The sequence below is a fragment of the Papaver somniferum genome, chromosome 1 (assembly GCF_003573695.1).
Source record: "Papaver somniferum cultivar HN1 chromosome 1, ASM357369v1, whole genome shotgun sequence".
Taxonomy (NCBI): Eukaryota; Viridiplantae; Streptophyta; class Magnoliopsida; order Ranunculales; family Papaveraceae; genus Papaver; species Papaver somniferum.
Genome location: NC_039358.1, coordinates 163,041,926 through 163,050,339, shown reverse-complemented (window position 1 = coordinate 163,050,339; position 8,414 = coordinate 163,041,926). Strand labels below are relative to the sequence as shown.

Here is an 8,414-nt window from a genome sequence, read left to right as displayed (position 1 = left end):
GAACACCACACTATATTAAGCCGCTACAGACACTAGCCTACTCCAAGTTAACTTCAGACTGGAATGTAGTTGAGCCCTAACCAATATCACACTGATCAAGGTACAGTCGCGTTCCTTACGCCTCTAGAACCACGCCGGATTCTGCGCACTTGATTCCCTTAGCTGATCTCACCGAAAACTAAGAGTTACTGCGACCCAAAGTCGAAGACTTGATAAACTAATCTGTCTCACATAGAAAAGTCTATCGAATAGATAAATCTGTCTCCCACAGATAAACCTATGAGTTTTGTTCCGTCTTTTGATAAATCAAGGTGAACATGAACCAATTGATATACCAGACTTATATTCCCGAAGAACAGCCTAGAAATATCAATCACCTCACAATAATCTTAATCATATGGTAGCGAAACAAGATATTGTGGAATCACAAACGATGAGACGAAGATGTTTGTGACTACTTTTTATCTTGCCTATCGGAGAAGCAATCTCGAGCAAATCTTGGAGAAGATAGTACTCAATACGATAGAACATGGCAAGATCAGAACACACAACTACAAAGAAAATAGTCGGGTCTGGCTTCACAATCCCAATGAAGTCTTTAAGTCGTTAACCTACAGGGTTTCGTGAAAAACCGAAGGTTAAAGGAGAATCGACTCTAGTCGCAACTAGTATCACACAGGAGGTGTGGGGATTAGGTTTCCTAGTTGCTAGAGTTATCCTTTATATAGTCAAAATCAGGGTTTGCAATTAATGCTAAATTGGTAACAAAGCATTCAATATTCACTGTTAGATGAAAACCTGATTAGACTCAAGCTAATATCTTTCAACCGTTAGATCGAACTTACCTTGTTACACAAAAATGAAAAGTGACTTCATTTAGATATGAGTAACCGTACCTAAACGTGTGCACCTTGTTGGCTCAACAATATTAACCGAAGTTAGCCATATGAATACTTTCATATCAACCTTATTCATCTTATCAACAACTAGTTCAAATGACTCAAATGAAACTAGTTATAGAGTTGTTCAATTGTTTATATTATCATAGAAGTATACAAGACACAATTGTGGTACCAAGTAGGCGACTAATATAAAAAAAAAAAAAAAAAAACGTAGGCGACTGATACCATGCATAATAAAACTGTAATGATACCTTATAAATAGCTAACCCATGAATGATTCTCCGTTTCCAAGGAGGCGGCTAATCTAAATACTTATTATAATCATCCATCTCGTGTTTATTTGTTATTTGTTTTCGATTTTCTATCTGGATGATCTATTTTCTGTATCAGTTTACATGTCTGCATTAGCCGTATTGGTATTATTGGTTTTGGTAAACGTAGAGGCGGCTAATGGGTTATACTATCGACGAACGAAAACCTGGAACAACCACACGGCACTAATATTCGGGCCCTTTGATCCAGTTTGGAGTCTTTGGACTATAAATACATATGTCCAGTTCTTCAATATTCAAACCTAACCATGGCTTCTCTTTCTTCACTAAACTCCATTTCCAATGCTTCATCTAGGTCTCCATCTGCATGCCCTAGTACCTCTCAAAAGAAAACACAAATTTCTGTGGCTAGGAAACATAAACATAGTAGGAGTATCCATTGTAGAGCCAATAAAGATCAAGACAACCATGATAAAGAAAATAATAGTTTCGTTGATAGAAGAAATATGCTTCTTGGTATGTGAGGTTTATATGGTGCGGCAACAGCTGGGTTTGGGGCTGACCGATTGGCTATGGCAGCTCCAATAGCTCCACCCGATCTGTCAAAATGTGGTCCAGCAAATCTTCCAGCTGGTGCGGTGCCGATAAATTGTTGTCCACCACCGGACACAAAAATTATAGACTTTGAATTACCATCTTCTTCTACTCCTTGTAGGGTACGTCCAGCTGCTCATTTAGTTGATGAGTACATTGCTAAATATAACAAAGCCTACGAACTCATGAAAGCTCTTCCCGATGACGATCCACGTAGTTTTAAACAGCAAGCCAACGTGCACTGCGCATATTGTGACGGTGCTTATGATCAAGCTGCATCTGGTTTCCTTAAAATGGAAATTCAAATTCATGGCTCATGGCTTTTCTTTCCATTCCACAGATATTATGTTTACTTCCATGAGAAAATCTTAGGTAGTTTAATTGGTGATCCAACTTTTGCTTTACCTTTTTGGAATTGGGATGCTCCTGCAGGTATGCAAATGCCATCTATGTTCGCCAATCCAGATTCATCTCTTCATGACAAGCTTCGTGATGCTAAACATCAACCACCATATCTACTCGATCTCAACTACAATCTTGTGGATTCTAATCTCCCTGCACAACAGCAATATACTAGTAATCTCACCACCATGTATCGTCAAATGGTATCTGGTGCAAAGACGGCAACACTATTCCTAGGATCTCCATATCGAGCCGGCGATGTAGCAAATCCTGGTGCTGGAACACTTGAATATGTTCCACACGGTCCGGTTCATTTTTTTGCGGGTGATAGGTCACAACCTAACGTTGAAAACATGGGCAATTTCTATTCTGCAGCGAGGGATCCCATCTTTTTCGCTCATCACTCGAACTGTGATCGGTTGTGGACCTATGGAAAGGTCTAGGAGGAAACCGACAAGATTTCACTGATCCTCATTTCTTGAATGCTGCTTTTCTTTTCGAAAAATGGGTCATTTGTCCAAATATTTTTAAATCACGGTTCAAATGGACGAGTAAAAAATAGTTTGGGTGAAATGGCCAAAAAAAAAAAGTAAGGATGAAACTGGTTTCATCCTAGTTTAAATTTAAAAAATAGCAAGGATGAAACTGGATACATCCTGTGTAAATTAAAAATAAGAAAAAATATTTGAAAATGGGCACGATGAAACTGGTTACATCCTGCCTATTTTTATATTTTTGTCCATTTAAACAATATCAAAATCTAACTGTCCATTTCACCCAAAAATTATTGATTTTGATCTTTTTAACTAATTTTGTGTTTTCTTTTCTATGATGAGAATAAACAACTTGTGAGAGTTACCGTATGTTTAATACCCCCGATTTCTTTCTGATTTAATAATATCAATAATATTTGGGTGTCCGAAAGAAGTCCTTCTATGAGATTGCAACTAGATTAATATTAATAATAATAATTGGGTATGAGATTGCAACTAGATTAATATTAATAATAATAATTGGGCGATCGAAAGAAGTCCTTTCATAAGATGACAACTAGATTATAGGACTAGTACGACTGTTGTCACGGTAGGAGGGCCGACCGAAGAAGAACATGAAGATGGAGTTTGTCTGTGACTACTTTCGTCCGGTTTCAGAAAAGGTAATATTTTCACCTCGTTTCAGAAAAAGTGATACTTTCTCCCCGTTTCGGAAAAAGTGATACTTTCGCTCCGTTTCGGAAAAAGTGATACTTTCGCCCCGTTTCGGAAAAAATGATACTTTCACCCCGTTTCGGAAAAACTGATACTTTCTCCCCGTTTCTGAAAAAGTGATACTTTCGCCTCATTTCAGAAAAAGTATCACTTTTTCTGAAAGGAAGCAAAAGTATCATTTTTTCCGAAACGGAACGAAAGTATCATTTTTTCCGAAACAGAGCGAAAGTATCACTTTTCCCGAAACGGAGCGAAAGTATCATTTTTCCCGAAACGGATGTGAAAGTATCATTTTTCCTGAAACGGGATGTGGAAATATTATTTTTTCTAAAACGGAAAATTAGTCAATCCATAAACCAAAATATGGTTGCATTAGTCGATCAATAAACCAAAATATGGTTGCATGATGTGTTATGCATCCTTTGTTGTCGTTTGCTTAACGGCTATGCATTCAATTTTCGAGAATTGTGCCTAAAATAAAAGTATCATTTTTTCTTGAAACAGATGGAGTACATCGTTTTATTAGTTGCAATTGAAAATTAGTTGATGCATAGACCAAAATTTTTCTACTTAAAGTATTATGTATCCTTTGTAGTGGTTTGCATAATTGATATACATTTAATTCTCTAAAATTGTGCCTAAAATGATATATATCTCCGAATTTTTCGTAAAAACTCTAAATTTGATATTGTTGTTTGTACTTGTTGCGTAGAGTTTTTTATAACATTTCCAACGAGATAAAATTTGTAAAATTCCAAGGCACGGATTTTTAGATACGTTATATTAAGGTTCGTTTTCCAATTATACCCCTGAAAAAATAGGATACACATGGAGTTATAGTAATTGGACTAAAAGGGAGGGACATTTTTGGTTTTTCGGCCCTAACCATTTCCAATCTTTTTGTGATAATTGATCACTTAGATTTTACAAAAAAGTGGTCATATAAATGACCTCCCTCGCTTCGCTCGGTCGGCCCAATGACCACCAGATGTGTGCCAGATAGGGGTGAGAAACGGACGGACGGTTGCGGATTAGGGGTCACCCGCAACCAAACCGTCAAAGTTGCGGATTTGGGAATTCAAACCGTGACCGGCCCAATCACCCGCGGATTTGCCCTCTGCGGATCAGCGGATTTTGCGGGCCGGTTGCGGATTAACCGCGGATTTGATCACAAGACATAAAAAAAAAACTAAGTACAGAAAGAGTACTAATTCAGTAATTCAAAAGCAAAAGAGTATTAATTCAAGAATTCAAAAGCAACAAAGGACATAAGATAGTTAACAGTTAACACAAAAGAGTACTAATTCAAACGCAACAAGTCTGCTGCAAAGCCATATGAATCTCTGATGCCAAAAACTGAAAAAGAGACCTTGGATTCGAGTACTAGTTTATTCAATTCATGATAGATATGTCTGGAATTTCCTGCAAGATTTCTGCCGCATCTGTAAAATGAGGAGTTATAGATAATCAGTAAACACTAAATTTAGGCATCATTATGATCATAAGTTCCTAATTTGATTTGATATATCATAAGCCGAAGGAACCAATGTCACAAACAGATACAAGGCAGCAATAAACAAGAAGAAACAAAAACCAATCAGCATTGGTTAGTAAAGACCATTTAAAAGGGCTAATCACAACTAGACCGCAGACCCAATCGACATTGAGGAACACCTTCTTTGCTTTATATGGTTAGGACACCTTCTTTGCTTTATATGGTTGTTCATGTTTGTTGTTCCATGAGAGTTAGAACCTCCTATATCGTCTTTATTCAACAGAAGGTATCTGATAATCCAGCCATTCAGAGTGTATATATAAGACTGACCACAACCAATTTTTATGAAAACCAAGATGAATTTAACTAATTCTGCAATGAGCTTCATCCAAAAAGACAAAAGAGCCATCCATATAAAAAAGGAAAGAGGTACCTAGTTGTGTTAACCAAAAATGGCGCATCCATCAATCACTTGTCATATATGCATCTGCAACTTCACAAAGAAATTTTGTTTCTAATTGTCCAAGAAGAGCACACTTGTGGGTTATCACCATAGTTGCTTTCTAAAAAGTAACACAGAAAGACCAATAAGAAATCAGCTAAACCAAACCATAGACAAAGAAACTGAGATATTATGCAACAAACTACATACAATTTTTGCATAACAAATGGTCTGCTATTTTTGTTTGTGAGAATTCTAATTCAAATTTTGACAGGACAAACCTTCCATATTCCATCATATCCATGGACCTTCTCTAAGTCATGGAACCTTCCAACCTCCTGCAAGTGGGAATAAGTAATACAAACTTTACAAAGTATAAAAAATCAAAACTTAAACCCGAATTTTGAAGTATGAATTTTCCAGAAACATTCATTCGGACTATAATTGACAACTTTGAAAGAAGTTGCAAAAAGCAAAAGGTTGGAATCGGTAAAGCATTGATCGTGGCAGAGAAATAAGCCATCTGCTCTCAGATTCTCCTGTTCATACCCATTGACAGTAGATATTGCAACATCATTATCGGTACAGTCACAAACTTTACTTTTAGTATAGCCTAACAAAATTCATTCAAATAACGAACCCTAATCTCCATTCAAATAACAAAATTCATTTTCAAACCAAAAATTAGTAAACAGAAACTAAATTTTCATTAGTAAACAAGGGTTGTGTTTCATTACCTCACTTGTTTATCAATCAAGTCAACTGCAACTAAATCTCGTTGAAGGTATATTCTTCACTTCACCATTTTCTGAAACTAAATCTCTGCAACATGAAACAGACATTGAAAGTTAATACCGAAGAACCAATGACGAAGAAATTTATTGAATCCTAACATGCAATCGATTTGGGGAAAAAAATAAAAAAACATAATTTCTCTGTAATCAAAACTGAATTTAATACTGAAGTTAATCGTTACTTACTTCTCTGAATCAAAACTGAAAATTCCGGATTTTCTCTGTAATCAAAATTAAACCTAATTGAAGAAGAATCGAAGATAGGAAGGAGAGGAGAAGAGGTCTATTCGTTTCCTCTCGAAGAAAAAAAATCATTAGGGTTTACAAATGTAAAGATGTTTATATATAAACATCCAACTTCCCATAATATCCTTAATACATTTACTAAATTCCCTAATTGTCCTACAGTGCGGTTAATCCGCGGATTTGAGATTGCACCGGCAACCGTAACCGCACCGCGTGCGGATTTGAGATTGCACCCGTGTCCGGTCCATAACTCTAGCGGATTGGTTTTCACCCGCAAATTTGCGGACGGATACGGATAAAAACCACGGTTACGGTTTTTATGCTCAGCCCTAGTGCCAGAGATGCTTTTAGCCACATTTTATTTTTGAAATTGATCATTATTTTTCAAAATTACTTTGATAATATAAGATTTCCAGTCACCAACTGTTGTTGAAATGCTCAATATACGAAAACAAAATTGGTCTTCAAATGCTTCAAGTTAAAACAAATAGAAAAAACATGGTGTAACCAAAAATTCTTTTCAATTTTTTCATTTGTTTTCAAAATTGATATAATAATCAAAGATTTTCAGTCCCAACCTATTATTAAGCTCCAAAAAAATCAATCAAGATAGATCAATTTCGTCTTCAATTGCTTCACATTAAAACGAAAGTGCAAAATGTTAGAGTAAAACAATTTAAAACCTATGGACTCAACACAAAATCAGTTAGGAACGCTTTTATCCGTCATTGATTTATTTATTTTTTGAAGCAAGAAATTGATAAAAGTCGCAAACAAAAAGATTCATATTTTATGTACAATTAGTTCATCGAATTCGTTTAAACTTTCGGTTCACTGCCACCATGGACTCGATTATCTAGTAACTTATTAACATGCAATTGGATATCGCGTTGAACCAAATTGATGGGAGGTAGAATCACATTATAATTATTTTTTAGCTTATTAATAGTTAAAGTGCTATAATAAAAAAATAAAAAATAAACCGACGATGATAAAAACGTTGGAAAAATTGATAATTAACGTGTTATAACAAAAAAGATAATTAAACCAACGATGATAAAAACATTGCCAAAATTGATATTAAAATTTTTGTGAGTTTTATCCCATTTAACGGCCTCTCGAACCACCATAGTGCCTCATCGAATCAATCCATAAGTGTGGTGCCCTGTTGAATTGCTAGAAAATATAAACTACTGTATTAGGCTACTTGTTAAAATTCTTTCAACAAAGAAGAAAAAATGCACCGAAGTCTTGACTCCTGCAAGTGGAACTATGTTGCTAATGATCAATTGTGAACGTGTAGATTAAAGACTGTTTGGAACAAGAGAATCTAAGGTATAAGTACCAAGATGTGGAAATTCCATGGTTGCGAACAAAACATGCCACACCTAAGGCAAGGAATGTCGAAAAGAAAATAGCCAAGAAGAAAGACGCGAGCACACCAGAATTCCCTATTGTATTACTTGATAAGACAATTCAAATTTTGGTTAAAAGGCCAAAGACAAAATCCCGAAGCAGAAAAGATAAAGAAGGTAAAGAAGAGATATTAATTATAAGTGGTATTGAGCTCGACAGAGGAGCTCTCGTGAAATTCGATGTTTTTATCAACAATGAACACGAAGTTGGTCCCGAATCAAGTGAATTTGCAGGTAGTTTCACGAATGTTCCACATAAACATGGAAGGAAAGAGAAGAAAATAAAGACTCGTTTGAAGTTAGGAATAACTGATATTCTTGAAGATTTAGATGTTGAAGATGATGAAGAGGTTCTTGTCACGATAGTACCAAAGGATTCAGGAAGAGGAACCGAAGTTGTTACAATTGAAGGTATTGAAATTGAGTTTGCTTCTTAATCAATCTCCAGAGTGAGATTTGTTGATTTAAATTATTGAAATCTTTTTGTTTATCAAGTAGTCGACCTTCTTTGATGTATTTGTGCTTTTGTAACAATGGTTTTAGTCAAAATGGTTGTATGTAACTATGTTTATGTCTTTATGTATCATGTTTTCTCTTAAGCTTAAGCCCATTTTGAGATTGTTTTTACTCCGATAGAAACATTT

At 35.6% G+C, this 8,414-nt stretch overlaps 1 pseudogene; it reads left to right on the top strand.

Moving 5' to 3' along the window:
• The first annotated feature begins 1,482 nt into the window (after positions 1 to 1,482).
• LOC113333790 lies at positions 1,483 to 8,207 on the top strand (annotated as a pseudogene).
• The last annotated feature ends 207 nt before the right edge of the window (positions 8,208 to 8,414 follow it).